General features: G+C 31.5%; 1 long non-coding RNA gene across 2 annotated transcripts; it reads right to left on the bottom strand.

The window, feature by feature from the left end:
* Window positions 1-1,710: 1,710 nt before the first annotated feature.
* LOC126550176 (uncharacterized) lies at window positions 1,711-21,709 on the bottom strand. Of its 2 annotated transcripts, none has more exons than XR_007604216.1 (3): window positions 20,010-21,709; window positions 3,629-3,712; window positions 1,711-3,420 (listed from the first exon to the last, which is right to left on the bottom strand). It is a non-coding gene; the product is annotated as an uncharacterized LOC126550176 (long non-coding RNA). The 2 variants fall into 2 exon arrangements; XR_007604215.1 differs by lacking the exons at window positions 1,711-3,420; window positions 3,629-3,712 and adding exons at window positions 12,786-13,051; window positions 13,189-13,320.
* Between the last annotated feature and the right edge of the window lie 989 nt (window positions 21,710-22,698).

The following is a 22,698-nucleotide window of genomic DNA, read 5'->3' on the forward strand; positions in this document are numbered from 1 at the left end:
AACTTCATGATACTTACATTTTTTGGTAATTTTCATTAAACAAATCAATAGAAACATAAGCATCATTATAAACATAATATGTACAATATTATTATATATAATATATAAGTACAAACAGCTGTGTTTCAGCAATAAAGATAATACGAATACATACCATTTTCAATGCATATAACCTTGAATCTGATTCAGTTTTTTTCTTTTTACGTAAAGGAATTCAAACTTTTAACCGTTTTTTACCATTGCCAACATTTTTTTTTTGAACCACGAGTTCGTAACCTTCCTTATTGAATTAAAATTTGAGTTACATTATTTTCTCGCATAAAATAACTAAATTACATATCTTTTTCAATGTGCAAAATAGTAAACACACTGTAAAAATAAAGCGATAAATACATGTATAGATAAAAACTTTTACTTATACTCTCAACCTATCAATTAAAAAGATCAAAGTCCACTTCATGGGTGCATTAAAGTTATATAAAAGAAATAATAATATATCTAATTGAAATTTAAGCTCAAATAAAAGGCTAGCCATTGCAGCTGCAATTCAAAAATTATTTATTTTTTTTGTGCATTCGACAAAACAAAAAAAGGTTTAACACATGAATATTTTTAAAACTAACATAATTATTGTTATTGTTGTTATAAAAAATACATACATGAATTTAATTCAATATCGTATATTCGAATTATTTCATGTTACATTTATCTTTGAGTACACTATACACATAGTGTATCTAAATGAAATTATATATGTATATACGTATTCAAAACATACATAGAGTTGTATATAATATACTATTACTATAGAATACTTATATACATATTATAGTAATATATACTATAAATACACTTTCTATTATATTCGTAAATATTTATTATCTGTCATCAAATGCAGTATAAGAGTTCCCGTCACTTTATGCATTGCTATTAACATTAAATTTAATTTAATAATATAAATACGTAGGTACTTATTTTGTAATGTGGGTTTTGCTTAACGATAGACGTACATATTATTATCTTTAAAGTAAGCATTTTTTTTTCTTACGAATATTATTTTGCATAAATAAATTTATGTCATTTTAAAACAATATTTTTGAAAATATATATATAAAGAGCATAAAATACGAGTTATTTTAATTTTCAATAATATACAAATAAAATTGATCTAGCTGTGTCAACAATACGTTGATTAGTTTGAATGTTAATGAATTGAAAATTTTAAATAAACATAATATATCTATATATCTATTACCTATATTTATTATAGATTAGCGAGTTTTAAACAAATAGCCGTATTTATATACTTATACTTACTTATAAAGGAAAGACAAAAAAATTTTAAGAGCAAATAAGAAATTATCGTAAAATTATTGTTAATAAGATGAATATAGATTTTACAGATTCAATCAGCTAATGATTCTAAAAAAAAAATTAAAACCTTTACCCGTTTTAATCCATGCGTAAAGATGTACATACTATACCTATATTATTATTATATTTAAATTCACGGTTAATTTAAATTAACAAACATTTGTGAACTCTATTATAAATCGACTAGATATATAAAATTCAAAACAAATTAGAATTATTAAAAATGCTGAGATATGAAATATCTTATAAAAAAATTATTTATTTATATATAATTTATCTACATAACAGTAGTACATTTAAGTACAATAGATGATAATTCCTGCAGGGTATTATATAACCACAATCAGTATGAAAATATATCAGTTCTATTTATATTTTTACTATAGTATAAAACCTTTATTAAAATTTATTTTAAATTGAATTGTCCTATGCATGAATCGAACTTTGTACTGAGAAACTGTATAATACTATACAGTTCTAAAATAAAAACAAACATTTACTTAACAAACAGCCTGTCAATTGGCTGTCATATTATAATTATGCATATATTCAATATATCATATTTATATTGTATGTATATATGACAGAACCATGCGATAAAAATAACATGGGTATATCTATATATGGATTCACCTCATATTTTAAATATTTTAAAAGTCCAAACAAAATCGCACATCATAAATTTTAATCATGTTAATTTATTATCATATATACAAGTTAACAAGATAAATGTTATTACCGGTCAGTCCCGTATTTTTTTCCAAACCAACGCGATTTGCATATAAATCCTGTGTGTGTAGGAAAATGGAGCTTATGTATAAATATTAACAGAAATAATTCAGCCGAAAAAAACGCAACCGGAATTTTGTAGCGGGACATTATTTCTCCGAGTCATTTTTTGCAACGAAAATATCATAATATAATATATATAACGATCAATAGCACGAGTTTTGCAGCTCACCAGTTACAACGATCAAATTTACGAGTATATATAATCACGGAAACTGGTGTATTTTTCATATTCAGTTGGTGTGTAACTTAATTTCTTATATAATATATAAAACATACATACACAGAGAGAGAGAAAGACCCTAATATGTACTTGTGCACCGAAAGCTCGCAAATATAATAAACTGTCTCGATACGATTGTTATCGTTTGTGATTCGTTTAACCGATTTCGTAAGATGTATAGTGCACGTTGAAAACAACTTATCAAACAATAATAATAGGCATAATATCATATACGATGCGCTTACAATATTGCTACAACACAATATAATAATGTAAGAAAGACTACGAGTACAAGTGGTTGTTCGTTAAGTACAGTACATATGTTCAGCTGTCGTACATAAATATAAATATTATACCCGTGTATATATAGGTATACGTGTTTACTCGTATACAGTATGCCTCACAACGACTTTTCCACATCAACTTTGATGTATAAGCTATATATATAGTATATAATATAAGCAAATCTCATATACGACCAAAGTTAAAATCTCACATTAAAACGCTTAATGAAAATATTAATATAATACCTATATTGAGTTTAGTCGAACTTCTGTTATCATAGAACTAGTTAAATCATTCAACTCACGATGTTTACACAAATCATCTCAATGATTTAGAAAAAAAATTAATAAAACACTAAAGTATATAATTTTTTTTTTTAGTATGTTGTCTACGATATTTATAACTATCTCTCTCTCTCTAGTCTCTCTCTCTCTAAAACATAGTTACGATTTGATTCGGGTGGTGTTTCATAAAATATATTACACATATAGTACTACACTCGAGTGTATAACATATAGGTAGGTATTATAATATACATTACCTGAGATAAAAAAATGTTGAAGACTGCAAACGCTCGTCGGGGAAACACCCTATATTGTTTGCATATAATTTTATACGTATGTTATGTACGTGCTATAAGCGTTGACACGGCAGCGTATTGACAACGTGTCTAGCAATGTACACGAACAAGGCAAAGGGAGTCGTGAAGGACGTGGTCACTTATACACTGCTCGTGTGGGTTGCGCGACCTGCAACCGATGAATGACAATGTAAGTATAACGAATAGTGACGGCAATAACGGTTCGAAAACATCATATTATTATAATATTATAGGTACAATAGGTACACATATACTATTTTAGCTGTGCACGTATGAGTACACGACGGCTGACGTATATACACTAATTTAAATAAATATTATATTATTCATATATTATTATAACATATTGTAGATACCTTATAACTGGCTTAGCTACTGGCTGAAGACTGCGACGATCAGTAATCCGTGTTACAATATCGGTGATGATTGGTGCGAGAATCCTGTTAAATATCACAATACGTATAATACGAGGCAAGTTAAAAGGTATTATTACTTATTTTAAACACATTTAAAATGTGTATAATATGTTATCGTCCGATAACATATTGTAATCGTCGAAGACGAATCGTAAATATTTTTGTTAATAATGTATATCTTTATATACATTCGTTATACATAATATAGATACTTTACAAGAATATAAATTATACATAATTTTTTTTTAAAGTACCTCAATATACAGATAAATAATATATGAATTCACGATAATTTGTATTTTGTAACCATTTTTTATAGATATTGTAATATATAGGTTAAGTGGCTAAATTATATTCAACGATAATATTTAATTTATAAGCTCATCTGCATAATACACACTTTATATTTTTACAAACAAAACGAAATAACATAAAAATTAAAAAGTATTAAATGTATCGTGAAATATTGTGTGCGTAATATATATATATATAGATAAACCTCTTTTCGAACAATTTAAACTTTTAAAGGTGCAGGCTCTTATTTATTAATATTTGTTCAACCTTCGTGTATAGGTACATCACAGTTAAAACGCCAAACAGTAAACATAACAGCACGCGTCAGTGCTTAATAATAAAACATATTTCTATGTAATTGAAATGAAATTGAAGACTTCGCTGTGGGTGATGATTTATGGCGTACCGGCCTTGAATATATTCACACCTGATTCTCTGCATGTGATTTTTTAACGTTCAGAATTAAAATAACAAAACATTATTTATAATAATATATTATACTACAAAAACAAAATGTGAGTAAAAACTATACCAACGACGTTAAAATTTTAATGTTGTATTTAAAAATATATACTATATATTATAATGATGTATACATAGGCAGTCATTGAGAAGGGGGCTTCCGGGCACTTAGCTTTGATAAATTTAAACGATTCCTCTCCCTCTCAAATGCAATTCTATGTACCTACATCCAAGGGACTGTGGACAATGTAAAATAAATATAGCAATCGAAGTGCGAGCCCGCTTTACATTGGATAATGCCATGTTAGCCCACCCGAAAATTCTACCAAATGTCTGACTATAACTTTAATAGCTTTGAAGTAGGTATATATAGTAAGTATACTTAGCTATAAACCAAAGCAAATATATATTTATATCCGCTTTTACGATGTCTAATTATAGTAAGTCAACTAAATAGCCAGCTGTTAAATTACATTTTTGTAAATTAGATTTTATAAACAAAAAAAAAAAAAAAAATAAGCAAAAATGGTGGTATAACTTATAAGACAATATGAAAAAAACTCCATTTCTGTTTCATAATACATCACTGCAGTCTCTCGGATTTTTCAACAGAATGTCTAGAAAAAAACGAGGCGTTTTTTTAATGGGTTGACCACCTGGCAATGTAATAAAACAAATTAATTACAATATTAAAACAAAAACAACCTTCTGCGATGTCTATACGGCGGTAAACAATTAATCTTATGATTTGATGATTGAACAGCATACTTGGTAATTGTCAGGAATTGATGTAAACATAACTATTCATCATCGCAGATAAACTATAATTTCCTGCTATGATTGAATGTCATATGTCGTAGTACGATGGTGTTTAAATTTTACCTTCAACATTTAAAAATGTAAAAAATGAGTTTTTAAGATTTGAAAGAGTGTTATAGACTTGTAAAATTCAAAAACATTGACAATTCGTGAACTAGCTATGCTAGTCTTGATGCAGTGAAAGATATTTAATCGTTGTTGATGTAAATCTGCGATTCTCAAACTTTTTTTTTCACAGAGCCCTTGATATGCTAAAAATATTCACGGAACCCCAAAAACTTGAAATACCAATTTTACAACTTAAACAATTATGGATCAATAAATTGCTTGTATAAAAATTGTATAAAATGTAAATGTAACTTGTAACTATTCAACTAAAAATAATATATACAAATAGGTACTTAAATCAGATGTGCTCACGGAGCCCCTAGATTAGTCTCGCGGAGCCCTAGGGCTCCGCGGAACACAGTTTGAGAACCGCTGATGTAAATTATTTCAAACCGATAACGGAAATATCTATGATGCTATCGTTTACCACTTTACGATACACTACATAATATTATGTAGATTAAACAAATAAACCGAATTCGAAGTGTTTGTGTGCATGGGGTATAATTGTTTTCTTCGGTAATCCGAAGTTGAGTCACAGTTTTTGTCTCTCCGTATATTTTATTGCGACTTTCTCGAAAACTTTAAAACGGGAATTTATACACAGTAGGTATATATAATATATATGCGTAGTATGATAAAGTAATAAACATATTTATACGAAATTACATTCGACATTTGCATACCTTTATACTATAAGTCAGCAGTTCCTTACAAACTTTTACAGCAACCATTAAAAAATAGATTTGTGTTTCTCAAAATCCCAAATGTAACTCGACTGCAATTTTTAAGCTATTAACCGAATAGACAGGTAGATAGAAAAATAAAGTCACCAACAATATAACGTTTGACTTAAAACAAATAACAGTTTAAAACAAAAGGCTGTATTTGTATTGCATGAACAAATACTTTTAAAAGTCGTATAATGGTGTGTGCAGAACACCCTTATGAGATAACGGTTAACTGTTAAGTTAGGTTTCTTGCCCTTTTATACATAATTATAATATAGGTTCCGTACGAAACACATTTTTGGAACCACAGCTGTAAAAGTTATAAAAAAATATTGCATCGAAATCTGAAAATAAAGATCTTCAATCGCTGCAGCTGCAGTATAATACCTATATATATACTATAGTATGTGCGTGTTTAAAAATATATTATATTATACATACGTCGTAACGGCAACGCATACAACCCGTTCGGTATAATTTTAAGTTAATTGGGTGCTGCGATTCTAAAACACCATTTTCGTCCACATATACAATCCTATATATATTATACGCCATCCTACAAGCACAATACCAGATAGTCATTAATTATTAGAATACATATATAGAAGCGCGTGCGGTATGCGTTTCTCGTTTTGACACTCTCGCGATTGATCAAGAACAGCACTTCGTATACAATACATATCGTATTTTATTGTAATATATTATACTGCTGACTGCGTGATATATATATATATATATATTATAATAATGTCTAAATATCAAAAAAAAAATCAGAAATGCACACGTGTTTAAAGACTAATGTTTTTTCGAGCAACGCAACAGAAATAACCGTAGAAAAACAGTAAACGATGTACATTATATACACATATATATAACACATAGGTTATATAGAGTAGTCGACAACTTTAGTCAATATCCCGCGTTGTGAAAAAAAATATATTTCAGCTGTACAGCCGATGAGGGGAAACAATAGGTCGGTGCAATAATATTTATAGCGGAGACTGTATAAGACATATACCTACATATATATATATATAAGTATATGTGCACAGTGTACACCTACGTATACGAATACACTGCGAAACGATTCTTTAACAGCGCTCATTATTATATCAAAAATACCAAAAAGCATTAACGTTTAAAAAAAAAAAAAAAAATACAAAGTTGAAATTTAATTGCATATTATTATTATTTTTTAAGTATTTAAAATGTTTGAATTATAACATCTTACATTATTTTATAATGGCTTCATAACAATATAAAAAAAAATATTTCCAAAAATATTAAAACTTTTTTAGGTACCTATACTGCTAAAAGAATCACTCAGTATACCTATATACTTATATAATGTAAACCCATTTAAGTTTAAACTTATATTATAAGTTCTATTCCAGAAAGTATTCGGAAAGATGAGGTCACATTTTTTAACCATCATGCTCAAAAAAATTTCTTTATACCTACTATACGTACCATCAAACATCTAACCTAACCACACAAAATTATCTAATAATAAATTACATAAAAAAAAACATTCTTCAACATAGGTATATTTTAAAAATGTACAATATTATAAATATATAATATGGTACAACTAACTGCAATGCGTATATTATAATATCAAGTAATTTAAAATAGATACAATAACTGGTATATATATTATATACATTATAAAATATACACCTTCCAATCGTGTTAGTTAGCAGTTAAATGAAAATAAAGTTCCAGATTAATCGAGATCATCGTGTAGCCTACTAACTGTAGTATATGACTGTCTACGGCAATCATAATTATTTCATCCTGCTGCATGTAGGTACTTATGTCAAATCGCATTTGAATTACCTACCCATATCAAACACCACATTCAATTTAACGAATCTTGATATTATATTTGGTAGGTTTTCATATTTCGACGATTATCATTATATTATACTCAGGCGTATTATACGGCACAATGAGCGAGTACCAAATTATTGTACATAGATACATACCTATATATATATATTATACATATTGGATTTGGTTCACGAAATAAAGTTTGTTGTGAGATAGTACTTTGTATAGGATTATACATTTATACTATAAATAATATAATACGAATCAACGTGCGTCGTGCGGTAATGCTTAAAAACCGATTTTGTAAGGTATACAGTATACGCTATACATAATACATATATATTATATATTATATTATTCAAGATCATATAAACCTATACGGATATATAGTTAAGTGAAAAATTAATGTCGACTGACAAATTATATTATATTATTTCTACATTAAATACGGATAACTGCAGATAACATGATTAAACTCATCTCTCTCGATTTCGACTGTTATTATTATATACGCACAGTTTTACTGCAATTAGACATATTATTATTATTTCATCATATACATTTATTTAATTAGTAAATCTAACGAAAATCTAATGATGAATTTTGAATGAACGTCTTTAGATACTAAATACTTTATAATATCCAACCCCAAGCGTTGAGTATGTCTATACTACAATATTTGTCTTGAATGATTTTGAAAAACGCGTCTATACATATCACCGCCACTGTTTCAAGTTTCAACCATGGATTAATCTCAATATGATGTAATATATTATATCATTCAATAATACTCTATTCAAACATGATCATATAAATTGGGAACGATACTATATATATTCTATACATCACTGCAGACGCATATAATATAATACACAAAATATAATATGTATATTTATACAATAATATGAAGTAAGTATGTATATAATGTGTAAAAATACATATGTATGTATCGAAAACGGTTTTATAGCAGACATCTGGGCAATGTGCGTTTATAATATTGGTGAAGCGTAGAAGCTACAAACTGGGAGGTGGAATTAGGTATTTTTATATTATTATATGCGTGTACGAGGGGAGAGACATTTAATGCTGGTCCAAATTAAATGAGATTAAAGAACGTGTTTTAATTTTGCGAAAAAAAACTATTCTGCAACTATACAATATATATCCATAAACATATAGGTACCTACTACTGAATCGATCTTTATATACATGAATGAGGTTTAAACCAAAGTAATAGAATAACTCAGTTTTTCCAAGATTTGAACGAGTTTTCTCAAACTTTAAAAACAATACAAGGTACTTGAATTATTAAATATAGGTACATATATATTTTTAGTACTTACCCATCTGTTTAACCAATATTTATTGCTATGCTTCTTGCCTTTAGTTGCTTACGCAGATCTGTAGAAATTATTCACAACACTTGCTACAGGAAATACTGAACCTAAAGTCTACATATAAGTACAAATAGTAAAATACCACAACGGTATTAAGGTAATAATAGGTATCAACAATTATATTCAATACAGGTATATATTAAGGACAGTATACATATAGTCACATATACATTGTATACGTATCGCGTTAATTTCGATTTGGATATATACCTTGTAGTATGGTTACTCTTAGTGAATTACTGTAATTATTACCTATTTAAATTAATATTATTATAGGTACATATGTATAAGTAATTTTGAAAAATGCACAATATTATTCCTATCGATTGAGCCGATATAATATTGCACGAATACATCCGATAAGAATATTACAGACAATTCAAACACATTTATAGTCGCCGATTTTTACATCGTATTATTATAGCATCATCAGATATTGTTTTTACATCCCATATCGTTGTAACCTGCAGTCATTTTGTATACGTACAAATAAATAATAGGGAATTTCGCCGAGACCTTGAAATTAATATCGTTTTACCCAATATGTCGTCGTTACGACCGGTGTCGTTATGTAGACGATATAGGTACCGACTGTGTGCTGGGCCCGTCGAACGGAGCTAATATACCTATATACGTATATATATTAACAGTACACACGTATAATATATAAAAAATATTGAACATATACACACTCATTGTTCGCATATATATATTTATATAAATATATTATATTTACAGGTATAAGGAACAGTGTTGTACACGCCCATTTCGATTGGGATAGACATAATATATATCGTATAAAAAAAAATATATAAATACATATGTGCGAGTAAATTTCGGGTATCCGTGTGTGTGTATAATACATACTATTTATATTATATGCGTGTATATGCGTGACGCCGCCATGTTGGATTTTGGCCCCTTGAATGCGTACACCGGCACCAGGGCCAGACTAATCGCTATTGCACCCTATTTATGTGTGTGTGTGTACGTCCTCCACCACGCATCCCCTTCACCGCACACTGTACAATCCTCGTAGAATATCCTCCGCTCCTACTCCTGCACTACTATATATACGTTAATATTACATACGTATATATTATATCTTATGAAGAAACAGTATCATATATATACATAGTATTATATTAGTAAACTCATGATCTACTACATATCGCTGCGGTAAGCAAGAAGTTGATCAAATCACCAAGGTATTTAAGTATTTATATAGTTTAAATGCCTATATATATATACCATCATCTGATATAGTTTATTGATCCATTTAATGTCAACAAATATCTATATGTACCTATATGTTAATATGTACCTACACTATTATTATTATTTTAGAAAGTTTAGAAGTAAGATATTTTGGTGCATACAAAAACAGAATTTCGAATGAGTATTTAGTTAATAAGATACATATAACTATATGTATACAAGTGTTTAAACTTAAACGATATGAGATGCGGCAAAGTAGAGTATCACAGCGATACTTTACTGTGTATACTGTACGAGTAATCCACTCATCCGAAAACTTATATAAATTGTATATATCTATATTTGTTCATAAATTGATTTTTGTACAAAAATATACTTCAAAAAATATTCTGTTTCAAAACAAAGAATCGAAAATGTAGGAATCCAATTCCAAAAAAATAAAACGTTAAAAAAATTATAATGACAATTATAGTTTTTTTTTGAAAATATTACTTTTTAACGACTAGGTAAAAAATTATTTTCAAAAATGCTAATTATTTTTGAAATATTGAAAGTAGTCTATGTTGTAGCAGTATTTCATATATGCTGCAGTGCATTACACAGGGCGATTAATATTATTATCTTAATAGTCACAACTGCCGAAAACCACCATTATTGTTTTGAAAAACTGCACAAATTAAATAATAAGTTCTTTTCAAAATCATATATATATATTTTTTAATTTATGATAGACCTATACGTGTACAGTTATAACCTATATCTTAATAATATTATATGATATATAAAAATATATATATATTCTATAAGTTTAATTTTTTCATCACGACACCTATGTAACACTTTTATAACGCAGTTAGGTCAAATTTTTAAAAATCAAATTTCTCTATCTAATATTTAGTTACCCTATTCAATAATATAATAGATATAATATATAATATTAATCTCTTATTATTTCTGCAGCACGGCCAAATTTACGGATCTAAATTAAACTCCATTAAACTGAACTACTGAAGTAAATATATATATATTTCATATAGCATAAACAAATTATAGACCCGACGCTAAAGAAAAACAATTATAAGTGTCCGCCTACTCAAAACAGGTTAAAATCATATAATATATAAGTATAGTCACCTATTTCATATATACGCAACTATAGATAATAAAAAATATAATGTATACTTACAACTATGATGCTATAGGTACCTACATAATATATATAATATATATAAATACACTAAAAAAATTTTAATATAGGCGGTACCTTAGCAATTCGAAAATTATTATTATAACTATTTTATAATATTTTATAGCACTGTGATGAAAAAAAATTGAAAACTGTAATTTGGCAGCTCATTCTATAATATATAGAATAATATAATGTATATAATACATAGGTATATATAAAAATATATAATCAATTAATTTTAAAATGTGTGAAGAAAGATAAACTTAGATAGATCACATCAAATATTCAAAATTAGAATATCTATAAACTTAAATATTATAAAAATATACCTACTTCGCTACCCAAACTAGTTTATACAATAATAATGTATAGATAACTATTTTACTTGCGTATAACTTACTTGAAATTGTTTAATTTAAGTATATATATATTATATGATCGGTTACTTGTATTATATTATACGTATAATTAAAAACTATTTCGAATAACAATGTTTCTCTTCTGAATATCAAATTAATTATTCTATTACCTAAGTTATAGGTAACATAACAATTATTTAGAAAACGTAATGAAAATTACATTAATATCATTCAAAAGTTCAAAAACTGAGTCTTCTATGTAGGTAATTACAATTAATGTGTTTAATCAGCATCTACATTCTACTTGTTCTATATATCTAATTATAATTGTTATTTTATATACCTACTATTAATTTTATACTGTTGTAATTAAGTAGAACATTTGATTATTACCTTACCACCTACATTAATAAAGCGATAAGAAATAATATTTTTCATCATTAAGTAGTAATTTTTTAAAAATGTCTTTCATTTTTTAAATTAGATAGAAAGTTCTAATATTAAACCATGATTTTATATGTTTTAGGTAATAATGAATTAATTCAAATTCTGATTAAGATTATCACGTAATAGTAGTTATATACACTAATTAAGAACTTTTTCAATTACAAGGATTTGTAAACAATTTAAGGAACATCATGTGAAGATACAAACTTTTTTCGTTAAAATTTCGTATATTATTATAGTTTGATAAGTTACTGAGCTATATCGTTCAAATGTATTACTTAAATGATTTTACAAAAATATATATTATATTAAATCTATAGTATTTATATTATATTGCGAACAATTTTTAAAAATTGTAAAATACTACAAATAGGTTAATATTAACTATATAGTTTGTATAATACCTAGGTAGGTAAATATATATATATATACCTTTTTTTTTTTTTTTGCAGTTTGGAACCGACGACCCGGAGGGGACTGATTTCGCATTACTTCCTCCCAAATACCTATATAATATATAGATTATAGGTGTTAACATTTTCAAATCATTTTAGCCTAGGTATATATTAATCTTCCAAACCCATTGTCATGATCCTATACATTGCTATTCTTAGTACACAAAATAAAATTATTAAAAAACTACCTGTTGAAGATTGGATTTGGATATACATCAACATTTTCAAGCCATCTGTTGGTAGGTACCAAATAATATTCTTAAATGGTATAAAAACTATAAGTATTCAAAACTGTGAACCTCGAGCAGTATACTTAAATTCTAAAAATCAGAAATTAAATAATTAGTTCATTATTAAAGGAACTATATAATATTATAATTAGGGTAAATATGCTTATATAGTGAATAATCATGAATTAATGTGTGTATATAGTTATATGCACATAATATTATTATTATATGCAATGAATTTGTTAAATTTTATTTCTACACTTACGTAGTTTGTTGCACACGATCGTGTATGAGAATAAAACCGGCATGATATAGTAGTTAGAATCATCGTAGGTACCTATCTCTTGCAGAAAATACTAGGATTATAAATATTATTTATATAATAGAAGGTTTTTTTTTAATATAGTTGATATACCTAAGTACCTATAATAATTATTCATTGCTGTTAAAAACTTAATTTCTAAAAACATATAAACATCAGTTTTATTTCCCACGCGTCTTGGAACTTTTTCTAACATATACCTATACATATAAGTGTATGAGTATATAATACATATAATATATATAATGTAACCTGCCTATATACACACACGATATACATCATCACATTTCTATATAGGTATTAATATTATTAGTTATTACGATTCGTCACACCTATTTATACTAAACATATAATATATATATATATATATATATATATATATGTTAATTATACATGCACTTCTCGTTTTACTTATATATTCTTAATGGCATTGCACACCATGTATAATATACAATATTGTGTAATAAATATATATATTTTTAACATTATAACGACGTTAAAGATACAAATTTACGTAACAATTTCATAAACCAACTAGCGTGAGTGTGTGTTAGTAAATACTCAAGTTTATATAGGTATATATAGGTATATCAGTGTATACGAACGAAGCGTTATATAATCCTTTGATGAGTATGTTATTATGTATATCTACTGGTGCAAAAGAGAAGGAAGTATAACAAACTAATTAATATAGGACGTCGTGGGACTCAATTGGATTCAAGGAACCGACTAAATTGAAACCATTCAAGTGTTATTAAATTATTACGTACACCATGTTATATATTATATATATATATACATTTATAGGTACCACAACATTATATTATACATGAATACGTCCATATTGTGCGTGTTTTGGGCTCGTCTAAAATATTTCTACTATAACGTGCATGATATAGTGTGTATTACCTAGGTATGTGTATAATTTTGTGCTACATAAATTAAGATAGAAATATGTCTCTGCAAAGCATTGCACCTATAAATTATATAGTTAGTATAATATATGATATTCAGCGATTATATTTCAAGACAAATATATACTATATTATACTTTATACATATTTTTATACGAAGCTATAATATAGTTAAACATAGTTATCCTACATTTTTTTAATATAACATCATGAATGAAAAATAATCATGATTATAAAATTTTAAAAATTGTAAATTAAACCAGGAATCGTATTTATTTTTTTGTTAGTTTTAAGTATAGGTATAAGGTATAAACATTTTTTGTAATGTTATCTACAGATAATAATAATGAATAAAAACGAGAGAATAAAATATACCCACAGTACATTATTCGAGACACAGCAGCATAATTATATAGGTATTATAGGTATTTTATACGTATATAGATGGAAAACCAAATTATAACGATCAATTTTAAATTAAAACATTATACCTAAGCATATTCAGATTGCATATTTTTATATATTTGTTGATTTTTCAAATTATCATAAATTTTACGAATGCCCTTATAGTAAAAACACAACATTATACCTATACTTAAAAAACTTAAAAAGGTAAACCAATATAGTCAATATAGAATAGTTTCTATCAAAAATAAAATAAAACGTGAGTGCTGTTCATAAACCATTGTTTAATGCCTTACTGAAATTTAGGAATTTTATATTTATTAAAACTACAAATACTTCTACACTGCAATAATTATATTATTAGCAGTAATATATATGTAATACAGGTGAATACATTTATAAACATGCATAATGTAGCTAAAAATAATTTGTGCCAAATACTCTATCATCATTCATCAGGTATAGTATATATTATACAGGCGAACAATTACAAACATTTCTATAATGTGACTGTATTCCTTATGCGGCATATAAATTAAACGGCATTATAATCATTTAACAATTAATTTATTATTATATAGCTATATAATTTGTGTCGTGGATCGTGGCTATCATTATAAAACAAACAAAGTTAAAATGGATATACTAGCACAGCTTATGTATTTAATTATATAGATATAATGCCATGGGTAATCAAAAAATAATTATTTTTAAATCATGTGATAAATTAAAATTCATTATATAGTATAATATAGTACCTATATACAAACATATATATTGTATACATCAAAGACACTTAAATCTATAATGTCTTCTTTTATTTTAAACGAACAACTTACACAAATTATATTGTATACACACTCATAAAATGATATAAATAATGGAAGTCCAACTCGTACATCCAAACTGGTATGTATTACTATATAGAAGCCAACGTAGAAGTTTTCGGAGGGTAAATAGGAGAGAGAAAAAGACTGACTAATAAAACACATATACAGCCAAAGCCTGTTAACTCTCTCCGACGCATGCCCTTCCGATCAATATACATTCTATGCGATCATCTTGTCTGATCGCAACGAGATGATCCATAAATATTACAAAACCGTCGTTTATGTCGTTTAATTTTCAAAAAGATTTTTTTTTTTTTATAATGATACACTTGTTCTTCCAGTCGATTATAAAATTTGTCACATGCGCGAGCACGTATTCGCCGCTTAAATAACTAGGTATAATAACGATTGCGATTCACACTCGAACATATAAATATAAGCGAATAATGTATACAATAAAAATAATATAATACGATATTACTCAACGAACAGTAACGATTTGCAAATTAACATACATCCAGATAGCGAGAGAACGAAAAAAAAAAATATTCATAAAATATAATATTATACCGCTGGCAAAACGACGAACCACTGCTAAATAAAAACACTATAATAATAATATAATACGACGCGTACACGTTTCAGCGTACGCAGACACCAACGAAAGACGCCCCCACCTTCTCCTCTTCGTATTCAGTCGTTGACGGTGGAAGGAGCGGGTGGGGAGTTAACGAGCGAGAATGGAATGCGAAATAAAAATGGCGTCATCCGACATCGAATGTATGCGAACGTATATCATATATATATATATGTGTGTGTATGAGGTCACGCGCGGAAACATGGCGGGATATGTATTTATATATATATATAATAAAATATAATGTACGCGTATGCGGCGGGCGGAAAGGGAAGTGGTCGTAAGAGGACCACAGTTGAAAGGATGAAAAAAAAAAATGTGTTAACGACGAAAGTATACTCGCCCGTTGCAAACTGCACGCGGGCAATATATTTCTAACCGACGATTTTCTCTCATTTCGCATTTTATATTTTGTCGAGCGCATATTATTATTACCCACTACTCGATGACCTCGCGCCAATTCCCCCACCACTATAATTATAATAGGTACACAGATATGAAAATATAATATGCGTTTTTACACGACGGTGATGAAATTTCGTTAAATATTAATTTTTTTCACACTCTACTAATTGCGCAGCAAACGCGCTCCCGTTATTCGCCGCGCCCACGACGATAAACTACGTCACACGAGGCACCTGCTGCATATAACGTTCACGACGCCTAATCTCTGCACGATGACGACGAACAGTTTATTATATAAAATACGATGACATATAATATTTGTATAAGTGTTAATGTGCGGTAACTATAAATATGTAAAAAAAAAAAAAAAAACAACTTAAAACATATAATATCAAAGTTAAATGATACAAATACGAGATATTATGATTTAACGTAACAAAAATAGAAAAAAAAATTACAAAACATATTACAATATTATACCTATAAAATAGAAAAAAAAATATAATTATACATAGCCACCTGTACATGTGTGCGTATATTTTACATCTTACGCAATATACACCTATATAAAATAGGTACCACGCACGCAGTTCCTTGAATCATTGAATGCAAAAACAACGAGAAAAAAATATCTTCACGAGTCTTCTCGCAGTTAAATAAATTGTTCGCGTGTATGCATAATATTAAAAGTAAAATGAAAAAAAGATAAAACAAGAAAAAATCGCACAGCAAAATTTACAAAACGAATTGCGCAAAAATATACAAGTACAAAATATGAAAAATAAAATAAAATATAATATATACTATAAATTAAAATTAAAATAATAAATTATAAAAAATACAATGATCGTAAATACAACGAAAAAAAAAATAAAGAATAATGACTGAGATGAAGAAAAGAAAAAATAATAATGTGATGTGTGTGAAATGATGATGATAAATTAGCGAAAACGGCGGAGAGAAGAACGTACAGCGCGATTGAGAGAACTGAAGCGAATATCGCGTAGTGGCCGTCGCCGTCGAGCGGCCGGGTCCCGGGCCAGCGCTATTCGCACGGTGGCGCGCGCGCGCGGCGGCGGCGGCCATGTTTGATGCGCTGCCATTGGCCCGGACCGCCGCCGCCGCGCGAACCCGAACACGCATCGATCTCGCGCAACTCCCCCCTCCCCGCACACCGACGACACCCGCGACCCGCACCCAACGTACTCGCGCGCACAAGATTAGCGGGTGCGCGCGCGCGGCGTTTGGCCTACGCGCCGCCGCTCACTCGACTGCACGAGGACGGGCGAGTTGCGTGCGCCAACGAGTAGAACCTAAGGCGGCGGGAGGGAGATGGAGGGGAGAGGCGCGCGCGCGCTCACGACCGACGCTCCGTTTCCACTCCGAACGGGCCGCGGCAACGTCGCAAACACGACGGCGGCGCAATTATATACGTATACACGCGCGACGAAAAAATACCTCTTTCCTTTCACTCCTTTTTCGTGAACGCTCCCTCACCACCTTCGCGCAAACTACACCGTGCTCTCGCAAAACCCGTCCAACGCGTAACCACCAACACTACACACACACACACATATACCGTCGACCTCGCTGCGTGCCACTGCTCGACCGACGACGACGACGTTCGAACCGAATTCTGCGAGAGCACACCGCCGCTCGCCCCGCCACCTCGTCCTCACTTCGCGAGAAGCTTGTGTCCGCGCGCGCCGCACCTGTGAACACCTACACGCGCATGTATGCGCGCGCACCTACAACCGAATTGCCCCCCGCCGCCGCCGTTCACGCGACACGACCGAAAAACCCGCGTTGCAAATATAATAATAATAATTATTGCCCTCCCTCCCACCCGCTGCGGCAGAGGTTATTGCGGGCTGGTGGCTATGTTATATTATATTATTAAACGCGTCGTATACAACACGCGGACAAAACCTGTACTTGCAGCAGCCGCAGAGGTTAACTACAATAATAATACGTGATGATGATATAACGTGCGATTTAAAAAGAGATTTCGTAAAAAAAAAGAGCCCATTCCGACCGAAAACGTACGCGAAACAAAACTGCAATATTTAACGGATATATTATACGTATTCATTGTGTTATGTATGATAATATATATCGCGCGCGACGTGTTACCGCACGAGAGAAGTCTGCTGCAGGTCATTAGTAATATACGTGTATATACAAGCTCACCACAGATCTAGACAATTAACGGTATAATTATACGGTTAGGTAAACATTGTTAAACATACACACAACCTATATAACTACACGTCATATACCATGAAAGGCCAAAGCTAATTATGAAACAGCAATAGAGCACGTCCACTTGGCACAAGCATTGTTCGGTTTGAAAACAATTAGAAATTCAACGTTTTTAGAAATGACAAGTTTGGTTAAATTATTTCTGTGAAATATGAAAATACGATCGCACTAAAATATAAAATCAACACGTCTTATTCTGTATATATGATTTAAGTAGTAGGTTAGGTGCGTAATATTAATAGGCCAAATACTAACTAAATACAAAGAGAACGTTCTGAAGTAGCGCATACAGTGATGTGATTATACAATTACTTAAGCATACAACGAATATTATTATAAATTACACAATAAGATAGTATTATAATATAGTGAATGAATGAAGAACCATATAATTATTTCAGTCATCCTACATGACGTGTACTACTTATGATTTGGTATATTAATATACAGCAGTGAATATTTCACCCTTTGAAGTGATAAACATATTTCATTAATTAATTAACAGATATAGTAATATTATCACTAACCATTAACATAATTAGGTATTCGAAATTAATTATTTGTTTAATTACATCTGACAATAAACACGCAACAATAATAACAAGTACAAGTAAGTATATTATTACATTATATCATAGTGGTTACTAGTAGTACACAATTCATAAAAAAAATAATGCGACGCGACGGTGAACAGTTTGACCCGTCGCACCCGACGACGACGACGATTTAATGATAAATAATCATCGTATATGACGTAAAAAACGTACACGCGCCACAATAATTAAAAAAAAGAAGCAATTAAACGAATCGACGATAACACACTCGTATAATAACGTAATGAATTACACGATGGAACTCGATGCGCAACTGTCGTAAACGACGATCCATCACATATTATTATTTAAGAAGGAAATTATCGGATTAATAGACGACGTATAAGTCGCCTGTAAAAAAAATAAACCCAAAAAACTTACAAATACCTAAGACGAGGTTCATTTGCTTACCAGACGCATGACATCATTAAAGGTTATAAACTGCGCAGCACTACACACATCTGCGTCGGACGTGAAACGAAGTCGACGGCGTACACTCGCGATGATGGACTTCGTGTCACGTACAAGTCGTATGACGACGACACGTTGAACCATTACAACTTACTCTCTGTAGAAGACGGACGACGCAAAATATAATATTATTGTACGTTTCGACTTTTGACCGGTTGCCGCCGCCGCCAGTAATGCGCATGCGCCGCGCCGACAACCTCCGTACGACGCGTCGTCGTTGGCGGAAAATCGTCGGAAAACGGAAAAACAAACCGTCGCGACGGGCGGCCGCGATCGGACCGACGGTAACCGCCGCGACCTTGTTTCTTCGAGCGAGCGCATCGCTCCGCGCGCGCACACGGCTGGCACATGACCACCGCCGCCACCGAGAAACGACGGTTGATAACGATTGAACGACTGACCGCGGCATCTGGTACACGTGCCGAGGTCACTGAACCGCTGCGGGCACGTCACACTAGAGGTCGCCGGTGTTCCCGCCGCCACGTTGCGCTTCCACCACAATGAAACGATTCCACGTCCCGCCGCGCGCGCGAATCGATAAAATAATAATATAATATTGTGTCGTAAATTTCACGGCGCGGAGGTGGCGCCGCCGCGGCCGAAAATGCGCGTCGGTTTCGCGACGGAATGTCCGTACGGCGCGAACGGGAGACGCGACGCGGCGAAATACCAGACTCGTAAGAGCGGATAAGACGACGCGTAGGGGTGCAACAAGTACGCGATCGTCATCACGCGTACAATAATATTGCTGGTTGTCGTGACGACGTCAATAACATTTTATTAAATACACGCGTTTTACCCGAAAGAAACTGTACACGACCGTGCCGGCGTTGTAGCTAGCCGCGTGTGATCGCGGCAAACGGCGAGACGTCGGAAGAGGGGCAGAAATGCGTTTTGTTACATTACCCGTCGTCGCGGCGATCGGGGTCAACGGGCGACGACTGTGGCATTGGATTTAGGGCGCGTTCACCGGGCGTGCGCGCGCATCGCTCCCGTTCCGCGGTAACGGTTTTTAACTGAAAAATACATTTTTGAACAGTGCCGACTGGGTCGGCGCTTAACTCACCTATCGGCGGCAGATGAACTTCCGTCGGTCGTCGAATGGACTGCGATCACAGTGACTATCGCCGCCGCCGCCGCTATTGTCGTTTCCGTTCCTCTTACAATATCTAAACCGGAAAACGGCGAGTACGGGTCTTCATCTCGACGAAACGTTTGAGACCGACTGAAGCGGCGGTTCCGTGGGCTGCAGTCGCCAGTCAGCGATGGCGTTATCGTTCGAAACGACAACGCTGGATGAGAACCACATCAGAAATAACGTAGGCGCGTGACGGACGTGACGAGCGTTGGGCGCCCGTAGTGAAAATGTAACGGTGGCGCGTCGTTTGGCCATTGGCTAGATGCCGAGCACCGCCGTTCCGTTCCGTTACGCCGGCCGCCGCGACGACGGCGCACTCCGACGGTCGGCCGGCGCACTAGTAATTGGTCGAGCCAGTGCGGCCAACGCAACGGCCCCGTGTCTGCGCGCGGATATTCATGGTTCCGACGCGCGACTAGGCCGCTTCGAATATTCACCGCTCAAACGGGCACCATATTCAACTGATCGAGTTATTGTACCCGTGTAGTCTTCCACCTGCTCTCACCGATATTAAAAATAATAATAAGTACACGATAATAATGCGTCTTTTGGGTCGATCGGCGTACAAAAGCGCACGCATTCTTCACGCCATTGTACCCGCGGATACACACGTGCATATTATATAAATTATACTATATAGGTGCACCGAAATACCTAAGACTTACCTACCTGCAGCCAGTCAATATGTGTTTCGTTATATTGATTGAAAATATTTTACATGACCCCATCCGGAGCGCCATGTCCAGAGCCTTCGTAACCGACTGCCGCGGACTGTAATAAAATATATACGACGAATGTCATAATACGTATAATGGGTACACGCTGCGGCGCGCGTGACAAAATGTACGGTACATAGATTTTAAAAATCGTCCAAAAATTTTTAGTTAGAAAATACGGTGATCGAATTAAATGAATAACGCAGTTGTAACTTCCTAAAAATCTCCCATGTTACGCGGCACTATCGAGTATATGGTATAGGTACCTACACCTTATTGCCGACCTTTCAGACTGTATTTCCATCTTCTTGTGTCTCAAACTCTCAACTATATGATAATATGATGTAGTAAAAGTGCAGTAAAATATCGCTAAATGATTTGATATTCTTTTTATTTTTCATTATTTAATACGGCGATAATTTAACAATAATAATTAGGTTTGCAAAATAAAATTAAAACAATATTATTGTATAATAAAGTTATAGATTTAAAAATATATAAAGATATCTTTTACACACGTCTACAATCTATCTCTTCTATAGAGAATCTATTATAGATCATTATAATAATATTAGTTATTCGTATAATAGGTATAAATTTGTGTAGAATAGTGTAAGACAGTTGACTGATGTAAAAAATATTTATTTTTTTTGTTTTTATACATTTATGAAATTAATAAAAATATTGGGTACTATATCTATTTTTTGAAAACTCAAATAGCCAAACTACATTTGTCACTTTATATTCTAAAAAATACTTTTGGTCAAATATGCAA

The sequence above is a fragment of the Aphis gossypii genome, chromosome 2 (genome assembly GCF_020184175.1).
Source record: "Aphis gossypii isolate Hap1 chromosome 2, ASM2018417v2, whole genome shotgun sequence".
NCBI lineage: Eukaryota > Metazoa > Arthropoda > Insecta > Hemiptera > Aphididae > Aphis > Aphis gossypii.